This window comes from Schistocerca piceifrons, chromosome 2, assembly GCF_021461385.2.
Source record: "Schistocerca piceifrons isolate TAMUIC-IGC-003096 chromosome 2, iqSchPice1.1, whole genome shotgun sequence".
Lineage (NCBI taxonomy): Eukaryota > Metazoa > Arthropoda > Insecta > Orthoptera > Acrididae > Schistocerca > Schistocerca piceifrons.
The window spans coordinates 658,732,241-658,747,082 of NC_060139.1; positions in this window are offsets into that span (position 1 = coordinate 658,732,241).

Sequence of the window (14,842 nt, forward strand, 5' to 3'; positions counted from 1 at the left end):
AAGCTGTCACTTTAAAAGATTCACTGCATTTAATCGAATAGGAAGAGATTCGATGGTGGTCCTGCAAATGAATGAACAACGCCAAAACTTTCCGTGGAAAGACCACGTGTTCGATTCCAGCTTGTATGTTGAACATCGTTATTATTATTCCTTTCTGTAAGAGCTCAATGCGTCTAGTTCGACTATTGAGTATCTATGAGCTTTCCTCTACCGATATAGGACTGTTACCGTACATTGAGCACATTGTTGGTATGCGATAATCTGCAGCTAATTTCCCACAGCAGAGATGACAATGAGTTGGCTGTGAATTAAGCAAGGGCACTTCCGTTGACAGGCGTGATAAAATTACGAGAACGTAGAAGTTCATTGGTAGCAGGTTCTATTGTCAGCCCATCGATGTGAGACGGCTCTGACATCTGCAGGAAGTAGTAATGATAAGGATATATTAACCAAAGTTTTTCTTCACAGTTAAAAACGGTTACGTTTACTGGAAACTGAAATTCACTTAATGTAGCAGTAGCAATAGGTACACAGAAATTTTCGTACGATTTAATTATTGAATTTCGATCTGGCCTTTTTACAGGTGGATTAAGTAAAAAGAAAAAAAGTCAAATGAAGTATAACATTTCTCCGGTGAGACCTGAACTAAATATTAAGAGTAGCCTAGAGAAGCACTGTACTAGACGGTGAACAAGATGCTGCCGCAGTTACTGTTTCACTGCTCCAGTGATGATTACGGCAGACTGTTTACCAAGTAAAAGGTAAGAGCAGTGGTAACTTACGTGGGAACCACCTTTCTCGATTCGAAAATTTTAATATTTACAGTCAGCAATGAAAGATGATCTCTCCCTGGTATCATTCCCACGCTGCCCGCTGTCATTTTCTGTGTCCCTCCTATCCCTCCTAATCTCTGTAACATCTCATCTATAATTCAAGCTCAAGCAAGGGCGGATCCAAAGAGGGGGGGGGGGGGGGGGAGGTGAGCGGACGGGTGTCAACTTCACAATTTCTCAAATAAATTTCGGAAAATAAAGTACCTTGAAAGCTAAGATGCTTGCAAACGGTAAGGAACTGTAATAATTTACAAGCTATGTTTAACACGGGATATTTTTCAGTTTCTTTCCCACGTGTATGGATTATGGGTTTGCATCCTAAGCGTCTGTGAAGAACGTCCATCCATGTTTAGACGCACGTTCGCAGGCTGGCTGTACCTGCCGTCAGTAAGAAGTCCAACATGTTCGAGAGTCCACAGCTAGACAGACCATGGGATAGAAAAGCATCTGAAATCGCTCAACAGAGGGAAGGTCACTGGAACTGCTGGGATACAAATACGATTCTACATAGAGTACGTGAGACAATTTGCTCCTCTTGTAGCAGCAGCGTGCCGATGGTCGGTCTAGGAACAAAGCAATCCTAGCAATGGGTAAAAAGAGCACAGATCATTTCCATTTCCTAGAAGGGTCATCGAAGAGACGCAAAAAACTACACACATCAAAAAAAGTTTCGCATCACACCGATTCCCAGAACTCCTGAAGAAAGTCGTTGTCTGTGGACATTGTATCACAGACACAGTCCCTTTGACTGTTCAGAGATGACACTAAACCTGCCCAAAGATGTAAACGACCATATATGAGTATTGGAACAACAGGGGTACTCGTACAAAGTACCGTTATCCAAGATGACGGCGATGACGTCATCCAATAAGGCGGTCGTGACGTCAATCAAGATGGCGGATTTTGGTGGCAAGTTTGAATTTTGGCGGGAAAGTACTACACTCCCCTCGCCGCAAAAAATAGCGCGAAGTTCAAATTCCAACATGATAATGGGTCACACCCCAGATATCTCTACTAAGCTAATAAAAGGGCGGGAAAAAAGGACTTGTCTTTATTATGTAACCAATTTCAAGCATGTGTGTTTGCCACCGGGTCTGGACTCCAACTGACTTAGTTCATATCGTCGCCACAAGAGAGCGCCACTGTGACGTCATTCCAAGATGGTGGATTTTGGCTGAAAGATATGACACTTGGGCTACCTCCACTAACCTAAGCCCTCTCCCCCCATAAAATGGCGGGAAGTTCAAATTCCAGTACGATAATGGCGGGGAAAATGGACTTGTCTTTATTATTTAACCAATTTCAAGCAGGTGTGTTCACCCCTGGGTCTGGACTGCAACTGGCTTAGTTCATATTGGTGCCAGCAGAGGGCACTCTCCTAATGTGAGATGACGCAAGTAACATCATTTAAGATGGCTGCCCCCAATGTATCCACCACAAGCTCCAGAGCTCAAGTGGCTTAGTTCATATTGTGGCCCCCACAGGATGCTACCGCAACATCATGTGATGACACAAGATCGTCTGCTCTCTCTCTCGCGTGCGTATTATGACCATACACGCGCAGCACAGGCATTCGACCGCTTACATCACACACCCTTGGCCGCCACCTCCATACAAGCGTCGGGCATAGTCTTCTGTAAATGTGCTAACTAAAGAAACACCCACATTGTGCATCTAACCAATCAGTTACCTACATACTTAATTCCATTTCAATTATAATCATATTCAATAATTCAATTTACAATTTCAATATTCAATGATCAAATGATCATAAATAAGGAAACAGGCAAAAAAAGAAAACCAATAAGAATATTGTCTTGTTACATGACAGTAAACTGATTACTGAGCCAAGCGAATCAGTAAATACACTCCTGGAAATTGAAATAAGAACACCGTGAATTCATTGTCCCAGGAAGGGGAAACTTTATTGACACATTCCTGGGGTCAGATACATCACATGATCACACTGACAGAACCACAGGCACATAGAAACAGGCAACAGAGCATGCACAATGTCGGCACTACTACAGTGTATATCCACCTTTCGCAGCAATGCAGGCTGCTATTCTCCCATGGAGACGATCGTAGAGATGCTGGATGTAGTCCTGTGGAACGGCTTGCCATGCCATTTCCACCTGGCGCCTCAGTTGGACCAGCGTTCGTGCTGGACGTGCAGACTGCGTGAGACGACACTTCATCCAGTCCCAAACATGCTCAATGGGGGACAGATCCGGAGATCTTGCTGGCCAGGGTATTTGACTTACACCTTCTAGAGCACGTTGGGTGGCACGGGATACATGCGGACGTGCATTGTCCTGTTGGAACAGCAAGTTCCCTTGCCGGTCTAGGAATCGTAGAACGATTGGTTCTATGACGGTTTGGATGTACCTTGCACTATTCAGTGTCCCCTCGACGATCACCAGTGGTGTACGGCCAGTGTAGGAGATCGCTCCCCACACCATGATGCCGGGTGTTGGCCCTGTGTGCCTCGGTCGTATGCAGTCCTGATTGTGGCGCTCACCTGCACGGCGCCAAACACGCATACGACCATCATTGGCACCAAGGCAGAATCGACTCTCATCACTGAAGACGACACGTCTCCATTCGTCCCTCCATTCACGCCTGTCGCGACACCACTGGAGGCGGGCTGCACGATGTTGGGGCGTGAGCGGAAGATGGCCTAACGGTGTGCGGGACCGTAGCCCAGCTTCATGGAGACGGTTGCGAATGGTCCTCACCGATACCCCAGGAGCAACAGTGTCCCTAATTTGCTGGGAAGTGGCGGTGCAGTCCCCTACGGCACTGCGTAGGATCCTACGGTCTTGGCATGCATCCGTGCGTCGCTGCGGTCCGGTCCCAGGTCGACGGGCACATGCACCTTCCGCCGACCACTGGCGACAACATCGATGTACTGTGGAGACCTCACGCCCCACGTGTTGAGCAATTCGGCGGTACGTCCACCCGGCCTCCCGCATGCCCACTATACGCTCTCGCTCAAAGTCTGTCAACTGCACATACGGTTCACGTCCACGCTGTCGCAGCATGCTACCAGTGTTAAAGACTGCGATGGAGCTCCGTATGCCACGGCAAACTGGCTGACACTGATGGCGGCGGTGCACAAATGCTGCGCAGCTAGCGCCATTCGACGGCCAACATCGCAGTTCCTAGTGTGTCTGCTGTGCCGTGCGTGTGATCAATGCTTGTACAGCCCTCTTGCAGTGTCCAGAGCAAGTATGGTGGGTCTGACACACCGGTGTCAATGTGTTCTTTTTTCAATTTCCAGGAGTGTATATTCAACAGCTACTTCACTGGAATAGCTGAAAATTTAATAAAAGCTAATTTTCTTGGAAATCAGCACCCAGTAGAAAATCGTATCAACAGTGGTAAATTGTCAATGTTTGTGGCTCGTGTAAACAGAGAGGAAACAGTCAAGGCTGTTACAGGCCTAAAACCAACATAGTCAGCAGGAGTTGATGGCGTACCCAGCAGCATCTTACAGCTGTCCCTCCAGTATATTGTTGACCCCCTAACTCATATATGAGTATTATTCAAAGCTGTCAACAAAGATAAAGTGATAAGCTATCACCCCATTATATTAACACCCTGTTTTTCAAAACTGCTGGAAACAATAATGTACAATAAGATAATATGTTTCATAAACAAAAATTTGCCAGTTCTTGACATGGTTCCTAAAGTAAGAAATCAACTTAGACAGCAATCCGTGAATGCATAACCAATATTTTAAAAGCTATTGATGAAAAACAGCAAACATCAGGTATATTTTTAGACTTTGACATGGTAAACCACAGAACCTTGTAAACAAGCCAGAATACAAAGGCATTAGGGGATTAGCAAATGAATGCATTCGTTCATTTCTCAGTGATGGCAAGCAAAAAGTATGCACTAGAACCTGCAGATGAAAAAACTCAAATAGTCTCAGAATACATATCAGAAGAACGCCCAATCATCTATGGGGTACCTCAAGAGCCAGTAATGGAATCTCTTCTTTTCCTCATATACATCAATGATATGGATGTGCATGTTGACTCACAAAATAATTCTCATTTTCTGATGACACAAAAATATTAGTAAAAGCAGCAAAACATGATAATATCGAACATAAAGTAAACTCTGTTACAAATCAACTAAGGAAACAATCTGCAATGAATCAACTTATAATAAAGAATAAAAAAACTGTAGCATTAAATTTCCATAACTCTCAAAACAATATTGTGCATTATCCAAATATCACCCATCACCAATAAAGAAGTTACATAATTTCTTGGCATTTGGATTCAAAGCTACCTAAAATGGAACAAAAATATTGAACATGTTAATGCCAAGCTGAATACAGGCTGTCATCTTCTAAGGACTCTAAAAGGATGTATAAATGAATAAGTTCTAATGACTGCCTATTATGCATATTTTAACGCACATCTAAAACATGGACTCGTATCCTGGGGGAATCCACCAGCTACTCTGGGGAACTTCAGAATCCAAAAAAGAGCTTTCAGGATTATTACAGGGAGATGAACTAGGCAGTCATGTGAACCAATACTTAAAACACTGAAAGTGCTACCACTACCTTGCATGTTGTTCTTAACATGATAATGTATATTAAAAGAAATATAATCAGAAATGATAACAATATTAGAAACTTACATATTCATAACACTAAATTAAAACATAATTTACATTTACTCCCAGCTAATAATAGTTTATATATGAAAAGTACATGCTACTTGGGAATAAAATTATTCAACAAGTTTCCAAATGATGTAAAATGTATATAGTAAATATTAATATTTTTGAAAGATCTGTTAGAGGATATCTACAGTACCACTTGAATTGCAATAAATGTATAGAGCTGTAACTTCTGTCTCATATAACACACAGAACTATAAATAATCCTGGATAGCTGTCAACTGTAATGTCTAGAATTAAGTCTAGTATCATCTTGTACATTGTACTACATATGATCTAAGGAAGAAATAAATAAGTGATATCCCCCTGTTTTTAAATACATGTCTCCCAAGTGGGCCTACGCTGCTTTAGGCAACACATAGAAGCCGCAAATGCTGCAGAACACAGCCCTGCGATAAGTGTACATGCCTCATGTTTCATCAGACTTGATCAGTTTCCCGCAAAGTGGGCATCCCATCTTCCTTCCAGCGATACAAGGTGCTGGCAACCAATTATAATGTTCCCTCTTGTATGTCTCGAAGTCGGCACATCCAGAACCCCAGGATGTATGACAGGAACGAAGCCTAGCAACACAGATGGCCCTTGTGGCTGCTAAAGCATTGAGACCACTTATTCCCAAGTCATTAACATTTCAACATATCAAATCCAAGCCACCATTATCTCTGTTTCATAAGTAACTAATCAGTTACCATCATGTAATATCAATAAATGTCTGGATAGTTAATGCCATACCATGACATACAACACTGAAGTAAATAATGAGCAGCACCAGTCATTTTAAATTTATGATGTGTGCACCTAGTGACGTGGGAAATTGTAAGGGTGACTTTCTCCTCCCTAGGCAGGGAATAAGCCTGCCATCTTGTAAATTACCGACCCCCGACAAAGACATCGAAAACCCTAGACATTTGGGTCAAATTGGGTTATTTTCTCGGACACATACAGAGGCTGGACAAAAATATGCAAAGACCAAAAACACGTTACCGTGCCGAATAAGGTATGGGAAAACCGTTGGCGTTTAAAACAGCTTCTGTTCATCACGGAATGGCTAAATACAGGTCTTGTGTGGATTTCAAGGGAATCTTTACCATTTTCCCTTTAAAATAGTAGCAAGTTCAGGTAACAACGATGGTGGTGGATAGCAATCACACACCCTTCTCTCCAAAATAGACCAGAAACTCTCAATAGCATTGAGATACAGTGACTGCAGTGGATAGGGGAGATGTGATAATTCATCCTCGTGCTCCCAAACCAGTTCTGGACGATGCAAGCTGTGTGAACATATGCTTGGTCGTCGTTGGAACACAGCATCACCACTGCAGAACAAAGATTGTACCATGGTATTGACCAGATCAGCGAAAATGGACTCATAGTTCTTGACAGTAACAGGCCTTGCAGAATACCCATGGAACCTATGATATGGCTGCCCAAATCATTACTGAACCACCACCACGTTTCACTCTCGGCACATAAACACAGCTAGAAGTTGGAAGCAGAGTGCAATGAGACTCATCCGCCAAAATAATATTCTTCCATTGCTTTTAATCCCATGTTTTATGGCTTTGGTACCACGTTTTCTGTTTACAGGAATCTGTATCAATGATGAGTGGTTCTTGAATTCAATCTCGCTCTGCAATTCCCTGCTCATTGAGCTCCCTTAATATTGTTTTGGTACCGACAGGCTTCGCGAGCGCGATATTTAGTTGTGTAGAGAGCATCTGCCATGCTCTTATTTCTCGTCACAATGATCTTCAGTAATCATGTGTCACGATGACTCAAAACACACCTCCGTCCACGTTGCGATTTAGTCGATGATGTTTTTTCTGCTTTTCTGGTATGCAGTATAAATCTTCGATATGGTGCCTCTTGAAGCACCAGACACTTCGTCTCCCACCTTACTAGCACCAACAATGTCTGCACGTATGAATTCAGTTAGCTTCGACATAATGCACTCACAACTACACAGAACCATGACTGACAATTGCAACATATTGAGGACACTGCACACATGCCATTCATGATCACATGCAATGGTGCAACCTGCAGGCTTGGATAACATCTGCATTTATGTTCAAGCACTCATTTCTTCTGGCGTTTCTTCAGTTTTGCACGACCACTGTACATGTTGACGATAAGTTGGTCAATAAAAATAAAACCATGACGAGTTAAAAAATTTTGACCAATATAAATGATGCAAAATTACTTAAATGGGTGTGCTGCAGAATCGAGATTCTATGTTTGCTGCATGAACGTGTGGAGTGAAACATAGACTTGCAGAATTGGCTCGCCCGCACGCTACTGTATGGCGGGCGATTTCCCATTTTTCTCAACAATGAAATACAGAAAATATGTGCATAGGAGAGAATTTAAGCATGCTGGCCAGTGGTTTTTAAATATAAATGAAAGAAACTACCTATGCACCATACAGTTGTATAAAAAGGCCACTAGGACGCACGTGGACGGCATCAAAACTAGGCCAAGTGTTGGAAAACCCGGAGGAATGGCAGCCCTACCTAGGAAGGCAACATTTCCGAGACAGAACCCTCACCATGGCTACAGTATCCTTTTAATGGGACCATGTACACATGTAGTACACTCAATTGATCAGCAGCTTCACTCCATTTCTATATAGCTTGTTAGTAACGTCCAGAATTCGTTGACAAGCAAACTTTCTTTTTTTATGAGCTACACTCTGTTCACAAGTACTTTACTAAAATCCCAAATTACCGTGTGCACTCTTGGTCTAAGGCTTGTGTCTTCGATTAGTAATCAAAACTTCCTCAGTCCTAGGTTAGAACCACACCACCACTTAAATTTTGAATATAAATCATCAGCAATGGCACCCGAAGACTTCCAGCATATGACATTGCCCTCATTCAGCCAACAGCCTTGTCAAAGAGAGCGGAGGAGTGTACATAGGTTTAGGCACTCTGTTGCCCTTGGGGTAGGAAATTGGTTCCCACAGGCAGAAGAAACAGCAATGATCAATGACATTAGGATGAAGAAGGCAATGGAAACTACTGCATTAAAGACACATAATGTGTCTCCACAAGCCACGTGGCGTGTAATTGAAAAAGTGTCATGATGATCTATCCATTGGCAAAAGATTCTGGACTAGTCACCCACTTGTATCTCTGGGAGGGGTCTGTCAGGTGGTAGGTGACCATGAGAAAAAGATAGAATAACCTTCAAAGGGTAATGTTCTATGAGTCAGGGCATGAAATTTCAGAATGAAATTTCAGAAATTTGAACGTGGTATGGAATCCAGAAAGTTTGAAAAGGGGTATGCTATGACTCAGTCTAGATATAGTGGGGTGTCAGTAAAGTAAAATGGAAAGAAGACAAGGTTTTCTGGTCAGACGAGTATAGGATAATATCAACAGCAGCAGAAAATGGTATAACGAGAGTAGGATTTGTTACGAGTAAGAAGGTAGAGCAGACAGTGAGTTACCATGAACAGTTCAGTGACAGGGCTGTTCTCATCAGAATTGACAGCAAACCAACACCAACAATGATAGTTCAGGTATACATGCCGACATCTCAGTCTGAAGAAGAAGAGATAGAGAAAGTACGTGGGATATTGAATGGGTAATTCAATATATAATGAGAGATGAAAATCTAATAATCATGTAGGACTGGAATGCGGTTGTAGGGGAAGGATAGAAGAAAGGGTTACAGGGGCATATGGGCTTGGCACTAGGAATGAGGGACGAGAAAGACTAACTGAATTCTGGAATAAATTTCTGTTAGTAATAGCGAATACACTGTTCAAGAATCACAAGAGGAGGAGGTACACTTGGAAAAGGCCTGGAGATACTGGAAGATTTCAGTTAGATTACGTCCACGTCAGGCAGAGATTCTGAAATCAGATATTTGATTGTAAGGCATAACCAGAAGTAGATATAGACTCAGATCACAATTTAGCAGTGACAAAGTAGGCTGAAATTTAAGTGAACTGCCAGGAAGAATCCAAGTGCAAAGAAATGGGTTGAATTGTTCTACGGCTATAGATACTGCAATAATGAATAGTTCAGTAGGCAATACAGTTGAAGAGGAATGGGCATATTGGAAAAGGGCACTTACAGAAAATGGAAAGAAAAACATAGGTACAAAGAAGGTAACTTCGAAGAAACCATGGGTAACAGAAGAAATACTTCAATCAATCAATGACAGAAGGAAGTACAAAAATGTACAGAAAAAATTCAGGAACACAGAAATATTAGTCACTTATGAATGAATTAAATCAAAGTGCAGGGAAGTTGAGATGAAATGGCTGAATGAATAATATGAAGAAATTGAAAAAGAAATGATTGTTGGAAGGACTGGCACAGCATACAGAAAAGTCAAAACAACCTTTGGTGAAATTAAAAGCAACTCCATTCAATTCTGAAGATTGCAAGAGGTGACAAATGCAGGAATTATCGTATAGTCAGCTTAACAACTCATGCATCCAAGTTCCTGAAAAGAATAATATGCAGAAAAGAGGAAAAGAAAATTGAGGATGTGTTAGATGATAATCAGTTTGACTTTAGGAAAGGTAAAGGTACCAGAGAGGCAGTTCTGATGCTGCTGTTGATAATGGAAGCAAGACTACAGAAAAACCAAGACATGTTCATAGGATTTGCTGACGTGGAAAACGCATTTGACAATGTCAAATGGTGCAAGGTGTTCAAAATTCTCAGAAAAATAGGGGTAAGATATAGGGAAAGACAGGTAATGTAAAATATGTACATCCAAGAGGGAACAATAAGACTGGAAGATCAAGAATGAAGTGCTCACGTTAAAAAGGGAGTAATGACTAAAAAGGTGTAAGACAGGGATGTAGTCTTTCACTCCTACTCTTCAATCTATACATCGAAGGCACAATGTCAAAAATAAAAGAAAGGCTCAAGATTGGAATTAAAATTCAAGGTGAAAGGATATCAAGGATAAGATTCACTGATGACATTGCTATCCTCAGTGAAAGTGAAGAAGAATTAAAGGATCTGTTGAATGGAATGAGCAATCTAATGAGTACAGAATGTTTGTTGAGAGTAAATCAAAGAAAAATGAAAATAATGACAAGTAGCAGAAATCAGAACAGTGAGAAACTTAACATCAACATTGGTGATCATGAAGTAGATTAAGTGAAGGAATTCTGCTACCTAGGCAGCAATCTACCTAATGATGGAGAGAGCAAGAAGGACATAAAAAGCAGACTAGCACTGGCAAGAAGGGCATTTGTGGCCAAGAGAAGTCTGTTAACATCAAACATAGGCCTTAATTTGAGGAAGAAATTTCTGAGAATATATGTTTGGAGCATGGCATTGTATAGCAGTGAAACATGGATTGTGGTAAAACTGGAAAAGAAGAGAATCAAAGCATTTGGAATGTGATGCTACAGAAGAATTCTGAAAATTCGTTGGACTGATAATGTACTCAGTGAGGAGATTCTCCACAGACTCAGCAAGGAAAGGAATATATGGAAAACATTGACAAAAAGAAGGGACAGGATGGTCGGACATCGGTTAGGGCATTGAGGAATAACGTCTATGGTATTAGAGAGAGCTGTAGAGGGTAAGAACTGTAGAGGATGAGGGATGTTGGAATACATCCAGCAAATAATTGAGGATGTAGGTTCCAAGTGCTATTGTGAGATGAGGGTCTTGGCACAGGAGAGAAATTTGCAGTGAGCCGCATCAGACAAGTCAGAAGACTTATGACTGAAACAGAAAAAACAAGCAGTGTGTCCCAGGAGGAATGGTCAGTGTTCACAGGTATGACAGGAACTCTCATTTTAAGCAAAGAACTTCTTACGGACATATGCTCTGTTCTGAATGGTTTCCAAGTTAGGCCATGTTCAATCCATGTTTGTTTTGGGGCTAGTTATAAGCGTGTATCTGTCTTATCCTATTCACTGGATTGGTCATTGCGTGGTAGTACAAATAACTGGCCACCAAGATTGCCATACATTACACCATTAGATTTTTTTTCTGTGAGGTTGGATGAAGTCTGGGGAGTACAACCAAATGGTGAGTATGTGAGTTGAACTGCTCAGTCACCTCATGGATGTTTCTGCATTCATTAGCGAATATGTAGAGGCACTTGGACAAACAACACATATTCTCCCAGTAAATGTTGAAAGATTTTCTAACTACAAGCACATGTTGTCTGACAACAGATGCACCACACTTTTGAAAACCTCTGCATGGTGACTGTCATACATTATATAATAGTTATACAACAGTTCCCGTACATCTTCAAACAATAAGATTTCTTAAAGAAAAATATTGTGGTTTTAAATTAATTACCCTTGTTTGAAATTTCAGTTCCAACATCCTATGAAGCTTTCATAACTCTAGTTAATTTTGTAACTCACTTTACATATGTTTTACATTTTTTACGGTAATCTTATTGGTATTTTAAGGTCATTTTAGTGATTATTTTACAGGTATTTTAAATCATAAAAATATGGGCCCGACATTTTCAGCCACCTTCTGATACACATCACATGAACTAGGTGAATTCTCACTAGGGGAAAATGTTCCCACTGCTTTCTTCCCACCCCACCCCACCCCAACCCCCCCCCCCCCCCCTCCTTCCAAGCCCTCATACCTGCTGATGACACCCCTGGTGACCATTTAGCAATAATTGGTGACCAAGCCACTTTGTGACATATTAAAATCTCACACCCAGTATGTTGGGAAGGAGTCCTGACATCACACAAAAAATTAAAGCACATATCATACTTGCCTCATTGTCAGTTAAAATAGAGGTCAGGTGCCATGGGAGACACAGGTCTGCTCTCAGGTCATCATATAAAACACATTCTGTTAAAATCTATGGTACTGACTCCTACATTCCACAACTTTAACAGTCTGGTGGCTCCTCACAACATAAAAGAAAGTCATATGTTAATGAGCAATGTCCCTTTCTGAGCCTTGTAAGGGCAACTTCATCACCTCATTGTGGTCTGAAGCAGGTAAGCCATGGTTGCACTGAAGGTTTCACTGACTGCTGCTTACTACTCCTCATTTCCAGCTGCTGAGCCTCCCACCAAACATGGTCTGCAGGGTCACATAGGAGGTAAAAGCCTGCAGGGGACAGAAGAGCTAGCAGGAAGTGGAAGGGAGAAAGCCCCCTCGGCAGCCCCATCAGCAAGCTCATTTCCTCAAATCCATATGTGCCCTGGAATCCAGCAGAAAATTATTTCCTTCCCCTGCATTTGAAAGAGAAGGAGACCATCTTGGGTTTCTTGCACCATCCTGCCCTCTTTGTACATCTGATCAATAACAAGACGGACACTTTAGGAATCTGAGCAGATGGGAAATTTCTTGCCAAGATTTGCAGAAAAATCCCTAGGCTCAGCACCCTCTACAAAGCATGTTTATTTAGTTATGTGGGTAATACATTCATAATTCAGCCACATGGATGATAGTATCTACAAGACTTTTTGAATCATCTGAATTCTCTGCAACAAAACATCTGATTCACAACGGAGATAAAAGAAAGCAAGCAACTTCCATTCCTTGACATGCTAGTCAAATGAAGACCAGATAGCACACTAGGTCACACCATTTACTGTAAACCAAGCCATACAGATGTATGCTTGGATGCCCCCAGCTATCACGCTCTCTAACAATGAGAAGATGTACTCAGTACTCTAGTGCACAGGGTTCATAAAATTTCTGACCAAGGCAGTTTAGCACCACACTTACAGCAACTACAGCCAATTTTCTGGAAGAATGGTTACACCCACCAGCAGATCCAGTGTGCTGTAAAAACCGATTGAACCTAGTGTCATGTTTTGTACTGGATTGCTCAGTAATGAAAATCAACTCAAACCAAGGTAACATTACCAACTTAATCAGCAGATATAACAACTGCCCCATCTAAGAAAGGGACAACTTCAGATTAAGTCTCTCTGTGTTTTTCTTATTTTATTTTATTATTTTTTTTTAACAATCCAGAAGCTACAGTGCAACTTAGAAATGTCCTGGAGTTCTCAGTGAGCAGCTGGTGTCACAGCACATTCATTATTCTGTACAGCTACAGGTGGCTCATTTACGATAGAGTTTGGTAGTGGTTCACTCTCAAGAATATTGTCAGTTTCTCAATCAGAGTTGAATTCAACTACATTATCATCAATTGTTGTCATTAAATTATTTTCAGAAATGGCAATCTTATCAATAGAAATGGGTGACAAGAATTGGCCCACATGTTTCCTATGAATATTATGATTAAGATCTTTTACAGTGTAGATAAAATTTCCTTCTCTTTTCAAAACTCTGCCCTTTTCCCATACATAACAGTTAATACCTTTCCTCATCCAGACAAAATCTCCCACAATCGATGTACAATCCATCTCAAGTATTAACTTGGGTCTGATCTTTGGCTAGATGTCAGATGATTTGGTTATGCTTAATTGAATCCTTAGATCCCTTCCAAATCCAAGCATGGCTGGGCTTTGGCCTGTGAATGCAAGTTCTGCATTCCAATATGCAACTAATCAGACATACAATTTATCAAAATATGTCTGCTTGTGTCTGTATGTGTGGATGGATATGTGCGTGTGTGCGAGTGTATACCTGTCCTTTTTTCCCCCTAAGGTAAGTCTTTCCGCTCCCGGGATTGGAATGACTCCTTACCCTCTCCTTTAAAACCCACTTCCTTTCGTCTTCCCCTCTCCTTCCCTCTTTCCTGATGAGGCAACAATTTGTTGCGAAAGCTTGAATTTTGTGTGTATGTTTGTGTTTGTTTGTGTGTCTATCGGCCTGCCAGTGTTTTTGTTCGGTAAGTCACCTCATCTTTGTATTTATATATAATTTATCAAGTTTGGATGTTTAATCAAACATACTAAATTTCAGAGCATGCTTGTGTTTGGAAGGGATTGCCTGTAACTTATATCTACATCTACACTCGGCAAACCACCCTAAGGTACATGGCAGAGGCTATGTACCACTCTACCAGTTATTAGTGTTTCTTTCCATACCATTCATGTATTGTGTGTGGGAAAAATTATTGTTTGAATGTCTCTTTGCTTACAGTAATTATTCTAATCTTATCCTCATGATCTCTATGTGAGTGACATGTAGGGGACTGTAGTATATTCCTAGAATGATCATTCTGCAAACCACCCTGAGGTACATGGCAGAGGCTATGTCCCACTGTACCAGTTATTAGCGTTTCTTTCCATTCCATTCATGTATTTCATGTGGGAAGAATGGTTGTTTGAATGTCTCTTTGCCTGCAGTGATTATTCTAATCTTATCCTCATGATCCCTATGTGGGCGATATGTAGGGGATTGTAGTATATTCATTTAAAG